Consider the following 17,197-nt stretch of genomic DNA (forward strand, 5'->3'; position numbering starts at 1 on the left):
CGAAACTTGCATCTTTGATTAATATGACAGATCACATGGTGGAAATGCCTTTGTGCATCGAACGACGGTCAGAGCCGGCTTATGTCCACCAAATCACCGATGAAGAGGAAATCGCGCAGGAACCCTGGTTCCAAGCAATCCTGAATTTTAAGCTTAATGGTACCTATCCACCCGATATGGACAAGAGGGGACAACGTGCTATACGCCTACTAGCTTCCCAATACGTTCTCATGCAAGGAGAGTTATACAAAAGAACACCTCTTGGTGTAGTCCTACGTTGCCTTGATCATTCACAGGCACGAAAGGTGATGGAAGAAGTCCACGATGGAGAATGCGGTCCTCACATGAGTGGGCCCATGATGGCAAAGAAAATCACACGTTTGGGGTATTATTGGACCACGATAGAATCCGATTGCATCAAATACGTAAGACATTGCCACAATTGCCAAATCTTTGGGAATGTGCAACATGTCCCTCCTTCATTGCTCTATACAATGACATCTCCTTGGCCGTTTTCTGCATGGGGAATTGACATAATCGGGAAGATAACCCCGGCCGGAACAGGAGGTCACTACTTCATTCTAGTAGCAATTGACTATTTCACCAAATGGGTAGAAGCGGCTTCCTACACTGGTCTCACAGCTAAGAATGTGGCAAAGTTCATACAAAAAACATCATCATCGTCGATACGGTTGCCCACATGAGATCATTAGTGATAATGGATCACATTTCCAAGCTGAGACCGAGCAACTGCTAGCCAAATACAAGATTAGGCATCACCACTCTTCGCCCTATAGACCACAGACTAACAGCACGGTAGAGGCGGCAAACAAGAATGTTGTCACGATTCTCAAGAGAATGATTGACAACTATAGAGATTGGCCAAGCAAGATACCCTTTGCTTTGTGGGGATATCGTACATCTGTTAGGACGTCCACTGGGGCTACTCCTTTCTATTTGACCTACGGCATGGAAGCTGTACAACCAGTCGAGCTAGAAATACCATCCTTGCGAATTTTACTCAAAAGCCAAATCCCGGAAGCCGATTGGAAGAGGGATAGATATGAAGAACTCATCCTCCTGGATGAACGTAGGCTACGCGCCTTGCATAATGTCCAAACATATCAAGCACGTATCAAACGAGCTTTCAACAAAAGGGTTAGGCCAAGAAACATCAAAGAAGGAGACTTAGTACTCAAATCGGTTAGAGCTCTTTTACCTGTCGATCCACGGGGAAAATTCAAACCTAATTGGGTCGGACCTTTTCTAGTCAAATCCATACTTCCAGGGGGCGCGGTTAGAATCACTGACCTAGACGGGAATGAGTTTTCAAACCCAACAAACCTTGACCAACTAAAACGGTACTATGCCTAGAATAGGAACAAAAACGCGCCTCGCGTAACCCCACGTGTCGCTCTTGTGGCACTAAATAAACGGCCCCTGGCCAAGCTAAAATAAGCTAATGTCACTGTGCTCTTGCCTTTTGACAAATTTATCATCCTCGTATCATCAAATAAACTAATCTGCACCTTCAGAGTAAGCAAAAGCTCATGCTTATTTTCTAAGTTCATTACAAGCTCTTGCTTAGAACAATTATTCTTTTACATTTACTCGAACTACGCGCAAGGGTTTGATTTAATTTCTTTAAGTGAATACGTAGGCAATCCTTCACAGGATTCAACCCGTTATATCTAAAATGTAAATAGAAGGACATTTGCATTGCATTTGGAATTCGACAAGGATAATAAATAGAAAATCACAACGGTTTCATAACCATTTAACCTTTGTTTATTTATTTCATCCATTTTCTAATAATAATAGTAAACTACATAATAAAAATAGAATAGGCTAGGATTCTAAAAACCCCACCTTTTTATTACAACAATAAATAATAATAATAATAATCAAATAATAAATAAAGACTCGGGCTATTCCTCCATCTTCCCCTTGCCCTTGTATTCTTGTCATATTTCTTGTCACGACCTCGAGCCGGACGCTCTTGCGCCACTTCAGACCTAATCACCAACGGTCTTTCTCGAGGCCTAGACTTTCCATTCTTGCCAATCACCATTTCCGCGACAGGAGTAGTCTTTGGTTTCTTCGAAGGATGAACAACTTGAAACCCGGCTTCTTCTTCTCCCTCTGTCAGATGCTTCTCTTTCTCTTTCTCTACCTCGCGCACCTTGTAGTCAACGGGCTCGCGCTTCCTCAATCTCTCGCGCTCTTCCGAAGTAGTAGCCTTTCTCCACCGCATATAAGAGTCCGACACCCATAAGGCATTGGCGGAGAAATTCAAGAACCACATATTTCTTTGGGCCCATTTAATGGCCCACTCTCTTCGGCTCTCTGTAGTAAGCGCCATAGCAGTCTGCGGGACGGTATCAAGCTTCGGGATCGTCTGTTTCAGCCCAACTTGTCTCATCAGCCTCTCCGGGAAGATGCACACCATAAACTCCAATCCAGGAATGCGCACGGACCTAGTGGGATCCAAAGAAGACACTCCAGTGACGGATTTGAGGTGCCACCACGGTACAACCCACCTAATCAAGGGACCATCATCGCTCTTCAGTTTGTTCTTCCAGTAATCGCAGACCCGAGTGAAGTCCACCATGTACAACCTCGTCCTCATCGCAATCGAGCGGGCATGATAAGAAAGAACATGAACTGGGGGCTCAATCAATCGGAGCCGTTCCATAAGCCAAACCTACCAAAAGCGGGTATTAGACATCAAAAAACAAAAAAAAACGAAAAAAAAAAGCACATGTCTTTTACCTGCAGAATGACGGGACTTCCCAAATTTGGTAGATCACGGTTGGATTTCCTATTATCCAAGCCCAAAAGTATCTCTCCTAAGCATAAGCAAGCTGGGCTCCTGCGCAGCTCCATTTGCTCAACAAGGCCCAGAAGACGGGGATCACCTCTCAAGTCTTCATCAACATGCCCTTGGAAGACATACACATGCAACAAGCAAAAACCAAATGCCCTCCGCCTAGCAACATGAGAAACGGTGGGGTCGGCCCTGTTGATGAATCGATCTATGAAGTCCAGCATTCTCACGCCTTTCGAAGTAACTAGACGGTCCACCTAAAGTCTAGTCAACCCAAGCAAGTCTCTAAATTTGCTCTTGTACCCTTGCGAAGTAGAAGGAATGGCAGGCAAGTGTTCGGGATCCCACCCACCAATAGCGGCAACTTCTTCAGGAAATGGGCAAATATCACCTCCAGGGAACGCAAAAACATGGTAATTCGGGTCCCAATAGTCAAGACAAGCATCCAAGAACGGTTTAACAACCTTGATGAGTTTTAAACTCAACAAAGACCCAAAATTATAAGAGCCCATATCATATTTCTCCATGTTCGAAAATTCGTTGGTCCATTCCTTCAAGCGGATCTCCAAAGTATTCATGATGAGAAAATTATTTTGAGAATTTTATGAAATTAGACGAAGAAGAGACGGAAGATTTGTGTGAATAAAAACTCCATTGACGTTTCTATTTATACTAATTTCTGTTTCCAAAAATCCGTCAGAGCAGAACACCTTGGGAACAGGCGCAGCACCTGCTGCGCCTCTTCAAAGGGACGCAGCTCATGCTGCGCCTCTTCCTTAGCCTCACTTCTGTGATTTTCCGCATTGGATCTTTCCTAATTCCGTGACGAATAATTTCCTATTCCTACGGGTTATTATTTTGGTAAATACGTGAAGATTACCATGTTTCAGGTTTCCTAATTTCGCGGGCACGCATTTCGAGGCGACATCGACATTTTTCGCCATTTTACCACACTTGTATATTTTCATTTTAGGAAATAATTTTTCATTCTCATTTTAGGAAATAATTTTCGTTTTAAATTAATTTTACATTTCTCATTTAATTCATTTATTTTACCGAATTTCAACTTTTTTATATTCATTTCAGTTTCTTAATTTCATTTCTACATTTCTAACTTATAGATTTCTGTTTTTTTCTTTTTTTAGGGGTAACCCTCCCTACCGTCCGGTCATTTCCGGCAAATTTTTTGCATTTTTGCATTTTTTGCATTCTTTTGAGTCTCTCATTTTGCGCTAATTAAGGCCATATGTATATACACATGTATGTTTTGCGTGATTTCTATGTAAATTTCGGCAGCATGACGGCGTAAACCGTCATCTACCAAACCTGTTCAGAGCTAACCTGCAGATACAAGCAACGCAACCCAGCAGCAAAGGCTTTCAAGCCATCTTATATACACCAAACAAGGGAAATGTACAACAAACTGGGGGCTCTCGCCTCAAACAAAGTCCAAAAATGTCCAAAATCAATGTCCAAATGTGCAAGTCTACAAAAGCTACACAAAACTACTGCTGGTCGCCCTCCAACTCTGCAACTCTTGCCGCAAGAACGGCAATCTCGGCGTCCCGAACCTCGAGCTCCCTCAACAAGCGAGCTGTTTCCTCTCGAGACTGGGTCAACTCTCGCTCCAGCTCGAGGTCACCCTATAAACAACAACAAAATTGGCTCATGTCAATCGTTTCAAGCAAAGTCGGAAAATTAAAATCAAAAAATGAAACATGCACAAGGTTCATACCGACGGCCTCGACCACCGACAAGTGCGTCGACGGCAGTAGCTCGCAGCCGGTTAGCCACCCTCCACAACGCCACAAACCGAGACGGCGCGACCTGCATTTTCAAAAAGAAATTCTCAACAATCAAACAAACTCAATCAGATGTGTTCTTACACAGAAGTTATACAAGTTAGAGGCTCACCCTCCGAATCAGATGCTGCCAGTCGTCCAAGCCAGCATCCGTCACAGCCACGTCAAAGTCACGCAGCTCGGAGATCGTCGTCCTCCGAGTCGCGTCAGTGTACTCGAGGCTCTTGGGGTACTCTGGGGGCTCGATGCCCGCCGCCTCAACCTCCTGCAAAAACAAATGTTTCTCATTAATCGATGATCTTTCATCATGATTCTCAAAAATCAAATAAAAATCAAGAGAGTAAAGATGCTCACCACTACCGGCCAGTACGCCAACCTCCCGTAGAGGAACGCCGAGTAGTCCTCGCCAAGAAGAAGGAGGGCGTCACCACTGGCACCAGCCAAGTCCGCCTCCCTCTCTGCCTCAGAAGGCTCCCTAAACATCGTCCTGGGAGGATCGACGGGAACCGTCAACACATCCCGCGAGCACTGATGAGCCAAGCACTCGCCCAGGTACCACACATGACCCATCGACGTCCTCAACATCAGTCAGCTCGAGCTCCTGGGTCGAAGGACCTCAGCCACGAAAGGAGGCACTCCAGCGTACTCCGCCCAAGGTCTGGGCACCCACTGTGACAAGATAAACAAGGAATCATTCTTATGATCAATTTAGAAGCAATGAAGAAACGAATGAATGTGAGATGCTTACGCTGTCTAGCTGAAGAGCGTTCACATCTCGCCGGTAGACACCGTGAGAAGAACGCTTGCTCTTCGTCCGGCACATCACCCAATCCCTCACCACGGGATAGGCCTTCTCCAGCGGCTCCGTCCTCTTGGGCGCAAGGCTCGGGAAGTGGGAGTACACCCACGCCTGTAAAGCAAGATAATCAATCACGATCTTTCTTGATTTGATAAACAAAGGAATTAACTTTGGTCTAAAAGGAAGGTTCATACCTCCAGCAGTAGTCCAGGTCCGACAGCGCCAGGAGAAGTCCCCTTCTCCATCAACTCCGGACGAACCATGGCCCTCATGAAGCGGATGAGGACCGCAAAACCAGAAAGTGACCCGGTCCCAACGCCCTAGGGAACTCGGGTCGAAAGGAAGGAAGAAGCTTCGTCGACAATGACCTCTCGCCCTTGTCTCCGAGGTAAATCGAAGACAAAACCACGAGCCACAAACGAGCCCTCTGCTCACCAGACAGGAGGAGGAGCCGTCTCCCTCCGTCAATCGTCACCGGCGCCGGGATCTTTCCCGCAAAGTAGTCTCGAACGTAGGAACTAGGTATCAAACCCTAAGATCTTTGTGACGGCCTTCGGCGACAAGTTCCAGCCGATCAACCTCCTCGCCTCGGCCGAGTCCACCCTCATGGCAGTCTCCGGCCACTCCACCTTCTCGGTCCCACACGGCAGACCAGAAATCATGCCGTAATCCTCCAAAGTGACTCCCACCTCACCAAAAGGCATGTGAAACGTGGAAGTCGTATCCCAGAATCGGTCCAAGAAAGCGCGGACCAGGCTAAGGTTAGCCCGCAGCTTCCTCTTCGTGATATCCCTCCAGACCTGCACCAAAGGACCGAACGCTCCGCGCTCGATCATGGCCCGCTCCTCCGCCGACAGCCGCTCGTAGTGCTCCATCGTTGTCGTGTAACCCGAGAACGACCTGATGTTCCCGGCCTCCTATTGTGATTTGAAACAAAAGCTATCTTTAGTTTTGAATGAAAATCGAAAGAGATTTGAACGAATAAATGAAAGAGGATGAGTAATGAGTAGTGAATTCCTATTTACCAAGCTCTTCACCGTCCTGTAGGACAGGTGACCCTCTGCCGAGCCCCCAGCAGTGCTCGCTCTCCCAAGTCTCAGCCCACGCAGGAGCTCCTCTCAGCTGACGACCTCCTCGCCCAACGTTGGCCCGTCTCGGGGCCTCCTCCTCCTCCTCAACAGCCTCCTCCTCATGGGCCTCGTCCCCAGCAGCCATCACCGCAGCGGTGAAGGCCTACTCTAAAGCCTCCTCGACAGTAGCAGCGTCTATCTCCATGGGAGCTCTCCCAGAAGTAGAAGCTACATCACCTGCAACATTAAAGCAAATTTAGGCCGCGTCACGTGACGACAAGCCTTGGTTAAGGGATTTTAGAGCCTTCGGAAGCCCTGAAATCGCTCTTTTCTCGCCATCCTTGGCCATGTTCTCACCAACCCGATCACTCATGTGGTAACTTGGGTCAAGTCAAGCCTAATGTGAAGCCTAGTTCCGGTTTCAAGACGAAATTTCGACAGCATTTCGTTATAACAGCGATTATGCCCTAAAAGTGTCCTGAAAAAGTTGTCACAAACCAAATTTCCGAGATGGTAGAAAGTTTACCCATCATTCAAGGATCCCAAATATCAAGTTTCATCGGAAATGGGCAATCCTAAGGCTATTTTCGAAGCAATTTACGGTTTAGTTGTAAAACCGTCTCAAATTTCACTCAAAGGCTCAAAACTCAACGAAAATTCGAGACAAATACATGGTTATGTTCCTTATATTACCTATTATCCATTTCTAATGTCAATTTGACAAGACAAATGCATTTGGGGGAAAAGGCCCAAATTTTCGATCAATTGGGTCATAAACCCTAATTTTTTCGACTCAAAATTGGGCAAATATAGACGATTAATGCAAAAATGAGACACATACCTCGATTAGTCATGATTAATGCAAGCTTTTGGATCAAACCTTGGCGGAAATGGTGAAGATTTGAGAGAGAAATATGTAATTTGTGTTTCGAAATAATAATGAACATAAGCCTCTGATTATCGCGTTTTTACGCAGAAGAAACACTTTGGGGAATAGACGCAGCAGGCGCTACGCCTCTTCCAAGAGACGCAGCTCTTGCTGCACCTCTTCCTTGTGTTCCCTCCATACGGATTTTCAAAAATTCGTTATAAGTTCGTTATTTGTGGGCCCATCTTTGGTGCGCCTCTTCCCCGATGCTATTTTATCCTTTTGGTCCGTTTGACGATTTTCTTTCGTTCCGGTCCGCATTTCCAAGCTAGCAGCAGACTGTTGCGTATTATTTATTTCTTTCAAGACCTTTGCTTGTCGCAATGAGCATTTATCCTTCACAGAATTCAATACGTCTTCATTATAAGCGAGAGTAAGCGGATATACTTTCCCTCTCATAACATGGAGATTAATTCCCGATCATGTCCCCAGCGAGAGTAAGCGGATATACTTTCCCTCTCAAGACATGGAGTTCGACTTTGTTTTCTCTCAGCAGTTCCCGCCTGTGTCCTGCTATTCGCCATTATTTCTCGAAGACTACCCAAGCATTTTTCTCTCAGCAGTTCCCGCCTGTGTCCTGCTACTCACAATATTTCTTGTTTCCCCGTAGAGTTCGAGAAAGGTGTCATTCTCCAGAAGTTCCCAAACCGATAGAGTTCCTATACCCAAGCTTTAGTTACCCTTAAGTTGATTTTGTATTTGGCCTCCTTCCCGTCGATGCTTTCCTTTAGGGTCCCACACCCTAGCACAATCCTTATATATCTTTTAGGTCTTACCCTTAGCTCCTATGCTTACCCTTAGCTCCTACGCACCTCCGGAAGCATCTCGAGAAGAAGTCTCAGGTATGGTCTCTTTTTATGGCTGGCGAGCCTCCTTACGTAGTCTAATGGACTTTAAACGACCCTCCCCGATAGTCGACAGACTCTAAAATGTTCCCGACGACAGGTCCTTGGTTCAGACCCCTTGAGCCGCCTCGCGTCGCCATAGTCGTCAGGTTGTAATCTTCGATTGACCTGATGGCTATACTTTGACTTTCGCCTTGTCCAAGCCTCAGTCAAAGTGGGGGCTCTGTAGATACCTCATTTCTGCACCTCTCGCAAACCACCCGGTGATGATTGGGCTGCATGTTTGTTACGCGGAACGATTTGTGACAGTTCGTAAGATTATCGTCAAGTGATTGCTCAAATATTAATGTCCACCTCTTAGTTGTCATCTACGTCCCGATACGGTAGTTTTGACAGTAATTAGAGTACATTTGGAGTCCGGGCCTAAAACCTTCTTCATTTTCTGATAACCGTTGAATCCCGAGTCAGAATGTTCTGGAATGTTCCGGATATTTCTATTCCATATTTTTATAAATATTCCACAATCTTTATTCTTTGGTAAAAAATTTCCCGTGATATTCACATTAAAAATTAAGGAAAACCGAATTATCCCTTTATTCCATAATTTAAACACGGAAATCTTTCTTCCGCAGGAGGAAACCACTTGGGAACAGACGCAGCAGGTGCTGCGCCTCTTCCAAGAGACACAGTGGCTGCTGCGCCTCTTCCCAGACCCTTTTCTGGGTAATTCTCGTATCTTTTTCATATCTTTCCGAGATTCACTTCCAAAGAGTCTCCGAAACCCTAATTCCTTCACGTGATTAGTATAAATAGGAGCCTTCGCTCCTCAAATTTCTCACGCGAGTGTCCGCCCTTCTCTTCTCCCTTTGCATTCTAGACCTTTGTTCTTACTTTTTGGCGTCTACGTGCTTGAACTTTCGACCACGTAAGCTCGGATCCTTCTGAGTACCAACCTCGTTTGCATGACCGACCAATTTGACCAACTCCACAATCAATCAACTTAATTAACTAATCGTTTTCCTCTTACGAGGGCATTATCTTTGCATTCGCGTCGAGCATCACTAATCGATATCTTAGTCCTTCTCGTTTCGTCAACATGTAAGTCTGAGGGTGTAAATCTCTCTTTTATTTATTGTATTTTAATTATTGTATCACAATTGTAAGGTTTATGTCGAAAATACCTCCTTAAAACCGATTTCTAAACCATGTTTTAAAAACCCTTTTTACGGATTTCTAGAAGACTAACCATCGAGAAAGGACGCAAAGAATCGCTGCGCCTCTTGAAGGAGAGCGATTCTGCTGCGCCTCTTCGTGAGGCTGCCGCAGTTCCTGCTTCCTTTCTTCTTCCTTCGTCCTCTGTAATTCATTCAAATTCTTTATTTTGTTTCGTTTGTTCTTTAATCCTCTGATATGATAGCATAATAATTCACATGTATATTATTCATCATTCATTAGCATATATAATTCATCATAAATCCGACTTAAATCCCAAGTAATCCAATATTTGCGGGTTTTCGTCATTAAATTCAATCCGGGTTATAGGAATTCAATTCGTTCATATTGAATTTCTGGAATTTGATCCTTTGATAAATTTTCGTCTGTTTATTGTCTTGTTCGTCATTAATTCATCATGTTTAGTTTATTTCATTCACCCATGTCACTAATTAATCATTCATCCATGTAATTAATTTGTTTGTATCCGTCTCATCCATGTTTTATTGTTTTATGACCCCTTAATCACATGTAAATAACCTATTAATCACTTCCATCCGAGTAAATAATTTAATCGATCTTTAAATTAACCAATTGATATTAACAACACGCAATTCCGGCTTCACAGCCAGAATTCAGGTCAGGAACAGACGCAGCGTCTGCTGCGCCTATTCCAAGAGACGCAGCTCTGCTGCGCCTGTTCCGGGTTGAATTCTGTCCCTGAACTTCCGTTTATGCCTTGACTTAGTTTAATTAGCTTACGTATAATTAACTACTATTCGTATTATCACCTTCTGATCTGTTCGTTATTTATTCCTTTATTTCTTTTTCTCAAATTATCCGTTTTAAAGGTATTTTCGACATAAATCGCCTAATCCGATGTAATTATTGTAATTTTCATTATTGTAATTTTATCCGTTGTAATACTTATTGCTTTGTATCATTTGTATGTTTTCACATGTAATTGAACATAAATTCCTACTTTGACCCAATTGTTTGCTAATTAGTTGTTAACCGACTTAGTCTAATGTTCACATGTTAGGATTAAAACTTGGATGTTGCATTGCATGCATATAACCGACGATATATCGAGTATAAATAACTTCCCTAATCATTAGTAGAGGCCGCTATCGAGGCGGGCGGGATTAGGTGTTCGATCAAAAGAGCTTCCTAATACGTACCCTCACCCCTTACTCCAGATATCTGTGAACACCCGTGTTCATTGGCATCCACGAGAGTCATTCTAGAAATAGAATGCCAAGGGTAACGATTGCTTAGTGTTCATGTCTTTACTTTGTGTCTTGACATGACGCGAGGTATTCGAACGATTCCAATTTCCCATAAAAATTGGTGGCGACTCCATACGAAAATGCAAACGCTTGTTTCTCTTCTCTCCCAAGCGCCCCCATGGGCCCCCGCTGTCCACACCTAGCTGGTTCCTACGTGAAGGAGATAGTACGCTACCATGGAGTGCCTAAGGATATAGTTTCAGATCGTGACCCGAGATTCTGTTCCCGTTTCTGGACTGCTTTGCAAGAAGCCATGGGTAGTAAGCTACTGATGAGTACCGCTTTTCATGCCGCTACAGATGGAAAGACTGAGAGGACTATCCAGACTTTAGAGGACCTCCTCCGTTCTTGTGCTTTAGACTTCCACACTTCTTGGGAGAAGTGCTTACCTCTTGTTGAATTCTCCTACAACAATAGCTATCATACTTCTATCAAGATGTCACCTTATGAAGCTTTGTATGGTAGGAAGTGCCGTAGTCCGATCTGTTGGGATCAAGTCCAAGATGCTCATGTGTTGGGACCCGATTTGGTGACTGAGATCATCAATCAAGTTCAGATCATTCGAGAGCGTATGAAAGCCGCTCAAGACCGACAGAAATCTTATGCCGATGCCCGTTGTCGACCACTTGCCTTTGAGGTTGATGATCGAGTATTCCTTAAGGTGTCACCTATGAAAGGGGTGAAACGTTTTGGTGTGAAAGGAAAGTTGAGTCCCAAATACATTGGACCTTTCCGTGTGCTTGAGAAGATTGGTCCCGTTGCTTACCGTTTAGAGTTGCCCCCGAATTTGAGCAAGGTTCATAATGTCTTCCATGTATCTCAGTTGAGGAAGTACATTAGTGATCCGAGCCATGTTATGCAAGAAGAAATCCCAGATTTGGAACCTAACTTGGCTTTGGGAGAAAGGCCGATCCGAATCCTCGAAAGAGCAAACAAGCAACTTAGAAACAAAGTTGTGCCCCTAGTTCGTATTCTTTGGCGTTGTGGAAATGTCGAAGAAGAAACTTGGGAGCCTGAATCTTCTATGTTAGCTAAATATCCCGAACTTTTCTCGTGAGGTAATCCTCTTTCCTTTATCTAATTCTTGTGAGTTTTAGCTATCCTTTCGAGTGTTCCTCTCCTTCTCTTAAATACTCTCCGCGTTAGTAGTTCTTGCTTAGTTGTTTAAAAGTCGTAGTTAGAGTTTGGTCATAGCTAGTGGAGTTATTATCCTTATTATAGAGTTTCGAACTAAAGATTTTTGAAAATGTGTTAATGTTTTCCACTGGTTTTAACATCAATGAGTGGTAAAGCTCGTTATTGGAGACGTCCGATAATTGGTTTTCTCATTTGTTGGTGTAAGAATATATATTTTTATGTCTTTGATTTGGAATGTTGATGTTCTTGAACGGCCGACGAGGATATTCCGTTCCATTGAAAAGACACTTATACTTCATACGTTCATATTTTGAAGATTTTGTTTACTTGATTTTAAAGAGATAGACCTACATATATACAATGTTCCTTCTTCTAAGTTTTGGGGACAAAACTTCTTAAAAGGAGGGATGATTGTAACACCCCGTAAATTTGAAGACCTTTATTATATTTTAAAAGTAATATTTTAATCTATTTTAATTTAATATTAATTTATTTGAAATAAAATTTATTTGATAAAATATAATATTATTTTATTTTGAAGAAATGTAATTATTTTTGATAGTTTAGAAATGTTTAAAAGTGATTTAAACTATATCTAAACCTTTTCCTTTGATAAAATAGATTTCGGATAAAAGTCGTAAAATTGGGAGTTTCCCATTTCTTACGGTCGTTGGGTAAACGAGTTTGGATATTGGGCATATGAGTACTTAATCTTTTAGTAAAATCGTGTTTAAGAACTCTAATATTCTCGGAAATCGCGTTCGACGAATATTTCTAATTACCGTCGAAGCAAACCCCAAAACGTAAACAAATGACCCATCTCCCCATGCCTTTTGGCTGGCCACCTACCCTCCATTGTCCCCTCTTTCAATTCTCATTTCCTCCATAATTCACTCTCTCTCTTCCTTTCATCAAACACCAAATTCATCTCAAAAATCCTCCTTACAATCCCTAAATCCACCATAAATCCTTCATTTCTCCACCAAATCTCATAAAAATTATATATTTGGAATCCTCTCTTCAATCCTCATCTACTAGTAAGCTTTATTTTCATTTCCCCCAATTTTGTTTTAAGGCTCATCTTTTAGGGTTTTCGAATTTAAGCTTAATAATTGTGTTTTTGTTGTTCTTATAGGTGAAGAATTTGAAGATGAGTTAGGTGGCTCATATGTGGTTGAAGATGAAGAGTAATTTTGGGTTTTAGAAGCTTTCTCAAGTTATTACTTGTCTCTTTGCTAGCTTAAGGTAACTATTCCGAGTTACTCGACGATATAATATCACATAGTAGTTGTATTTGTTGTTTATTGTTGTTTGTTGTTGTTTGAGACGATCTTGTTGATAAATGAATGAGTGGAGTAAGATGAGTATGCTTATGTTTAATTTATGTTACCCACTTGTATATTATTGTTTGGAACAAATTTGGATGAGGAATTATGTGTTGTGACAAGTCCGTGTTTTGGCTGGAACGCGTCAGTACCACACCGAGACGGTTTCCAATGTTTCCAAAAATATGAAAGATTGAACGGCATCGAAAAATTAGGTGGTTTAGCCACTTGAATCACTCAATTCGGAGTCCGTATGAGTAAATGGCGTCGTTTTATCGATTAAAAATTTATAGAAAAGTTTACCCTTGTGTGAGACGGTTATTTATGCTATTTTATTATGCGAGAATTTTGTGGAATTAGTTATTTTGTAAGTTGGAATGTTTTCTTTATGTTGATAGTGTTCACATGATAGGAATTGGAATATTGCATGAGAATGATATCGTAATGAATGTTGTGATTTGGGCCAAAATGGGCCAAGACTCTGAGCTGGGCCAGTTTGACCGAATGAGTTTGGTCAAACTAGGTTTAAACCGGTCAGCCTCGATTTGACCAATGACCCGTCGCGGGACTCGGGTCGAGGGTTTGTCTTTGAGGTGAGATTGGTTGTTATTGGATGTTTTATGTTATGCCTTGATATTTGTAATTATCATTTCACATGTTGGTTTTTGGATGCTTTGGATGCCTTATGCTTGAGTCTTGTTGCCTCTTTGCCATTTTAGCTTGTTCTCATGGATTATGGTATTGTTGGTTAGCTGGAATTTGGATTATTATTGATATTGGAGATATTGTTGGATTGTCAGCTGAATATGCTCTTGCGTAGCCTTTCATATGCTAGGGTGTGTATGATCTTTTGTGTGTGCAAGTTTGGACTCTTTGCCTCTCTTATGGTTAATTGGGTGTCCTACTTGTCTTGTGTGGTATGGGCTAAAGTATTCAAGCTGGGACTAGGTCCTAGGTGAGTATTTCGGCCTTCATCATAGATAGGCCATTATAGTCTTTGACGAGTGTATGTTTGCGGCTTAATAGCCTTTGTGTCTTAGCTAGGTGGGTTTATATCCAAGTTAGGGCATGACTTCCTGACGTACTCTTAGAAGTATGTGGTCAGCTTAAGTACTAGCCAACCCTTTGGTGGACTCCTTAGGAGTACTCATGTGTGTGATCATGGGTCTTGGATGCGGTAGTGTTCCGCATGTCGCTAGGTCTGCGCAGGTTTAGGATTAGGGTGTTTACCTTACCTCGTGGTATAGACTCGAGTTACAGAGTGACTATTGACTGTACTAGGAACTTATGCCTGCCTCTAGATATATTGTCCTTTCTTGTTTGATGATTCTATGAATCATAGAAGGTGAGATGCAAGCCGGCTATGGTTGATAGAGTTTGGATTCCTGGATGTTATGTGATTCACAGGATAATGTAGTATGAGTCGGTTTAGTATTCACATGCTAGGACTATGTTTTGTTTTATTGTTGTTCACATGATAAGCACGATTGTCTAGCATCTATATGCTAAGGCTATGTGTTATTCATATTCATATTCTTATGTTTACATGTTATATTAATTATGACATTTCGTGGCTGGGTGGACTCGGAGTTACTCCCCACTGACTGTGGCTTTCGTATTTGTATAAAATGCGATTGACAGGTAGGTGATGCATATATGGGGTACATGGACGAGCTAGCGAGCAAAGTAACCTTGGGACCTAGATTGGCTTTATTTTATTGTGACCCTTAAACACTTTTTATGTCATATACTTTCTAGGGACATATGTCTCCCTTTTTCATATTTGGGTTGTATAACTTTGTTTCGCGACTTTAGCGATGTTTTATTTATGAGATTTATTCTAGACCTTGCATGTTTGACACCTTCCCATTTGGATATTTTTATAACAGGTTCAGGTTTTAAAAATTACAGGTTTTTACCCAAATGAACCTATTACAAACATATCCATGCAGTTTTTATCTAGAATTATGTGTTTACTTTTCCGCAATGAATGGGTGTCACATTTGACAATAATTCAACTTGTTTTAATATTTAGGGTTATTTTATAGGAATAATCCAAACTATACCTCTCCTTCTTATATTAATCCGAACTTCAATTTAACTCAAAATAAACCATACTATTGCCTTCCTTTGCTCATATTGCACTTAGGTCGGTTTTGACCTATGAAATTAGGTAACCCATCAGGTCACTCTATTTTTTTTCCTTCATCCTCCTCCTTCAACAGTTCAACCTCCTTCATCAACAATCGCCATCATCAATTACCAATCCACCACTTATCTGGTACCCTGAACCCACATAGCCAACCACCTTTCCCCTTCATCAATCATTTACACCACCATATTTTAACTCGCATATTCGCCATTCAATTTCAAAATCGCATATTCGCCATTTTAACAACCTTGTTAATTTCTCACAGCATACAAGAAATTAACAATAATACAAAAAACATTGGAAAAAAAAACAAGATGAAGTAGTACTGGGTTCATGAAACCAGTAAAGAGATCTAAATAAAAACCTTGCTAAAATTCTTAAATTAGGTGAAACAAGAAAACTCAAACTCTTGTCATCTCTAATATCCAAAAGCTGAGCACTTGAATCATCCATCAACTTCGTAAAGGAATCAAGGGCAGATATGAACTTTTACCTAATCAGGTATTTTTGCAATGAGGGAAGACCAATTAAAATGGGTCTTCAATTTCTGACCCTAAAGAGGGTAAATTCGAAGAAGACCGAAATCCCCATTAAAATAGGGAAAGAAATGTGGGGTTTTCGAGAGGCTACATAATGTGCAAATGAAGAAATTTGATTATTGATATCGAGATTAATTTGAAGATGTAGAAAGTGAGATTTGAATGGGAATTTGATGAGATTTATTGTTTTAATCTGATTTTTGACGAATGTTTGAATTGAATATGATGGTGATTTGAAGTTAATTTAAGTTTGGTGTATTTGTGGCTAGGCGAGGAAGGTTAGGTTGCTAGGCGGAGTGCAACCAAGGATAAAACTTAGGTTAGTTTGGTGGTGACGGAGTGAGGAAGGGGCGTTGGTGGTTGCGCGCAGTCCGGTTGCAGAGAGGAAGGACGGAGATAGTGTGACAGTGGTTTTAGTGTTTGTGGTTGGTGATGGGGAAGTCAGTAGGTGGAGGGGATGACTTTAAAAGTTGGAGGTTATCACAGATTCACAGGTTTAACGATTTTAGAATTTTTTTTTTTTTGAAGTATAACCTAAACAATAGGTATCCGGTTACTTATAGCATTGTGAGAAAAATGAGGGTATAGTTCAGATTATTCTCGGTTAAATCATAGGTCGGATTAATATGAGAAGACGAGGTATAGATTGGATTATTTCCATAAAATAACCCTAATATTTATGCTCATTTTTTACCTTAAAATCATAACCTTTTATGACATAAATCCAAATTAAATTATAATAATTTCAATATTTGAATTTTAAATTTTTGAACATTCTGAAAAAATTCCATGACATTCATAATGTCAAAAATCAAGGTTAAATTTTTTTTTTCGAATTTATTTCGAGAAAAATATAGTTGCTATTTATCGGTTTTATCAAATAAAACATCTAAAGCATATAAAAATTAATCTAATCAATATTCCAACTTTAGATCTGATATGTGGGATAATAATGCAACCTAAAATAATTTTCTCATGCCATGTAATTTGTTTTAGCTATTTTTGCTAAAATAGTCACTATTTATGTCATTTTACACTAAAAAATTCATAAATCATGCAAATGAATCAAGTTAATCTCAAATTATACACACAGTGAGTAAAATGTGCATGTAACAACATATTAAAATTTCATGGCTTGTTTCGAAGTTTAACTAATTTTAACCATTTTACCTCCATTTATTTCATTTTTATCTCATAAAAATTATAAATCATGCAAAATAAATCAAATTTATATGAAATTTTACATACAATAAGTAAAATATGCATGTGAGA

The sequence above is a fragment of the Silene latifolia genome, chromosome 5 (genome assembly GCF_048544455.1).
Source record: "Silene latifolia isolate original U9 population chromosome 5, ASM4854445v1, whole genome shotgun sequence".
In the NCBI taxonomy this organism is placed as follows: Eukaryota; Viridiplantae; Streptophyta; class Magnoliopsida; order Caryophyllales; family Caryophyllaceae; genus Silene; species Silene latifolia.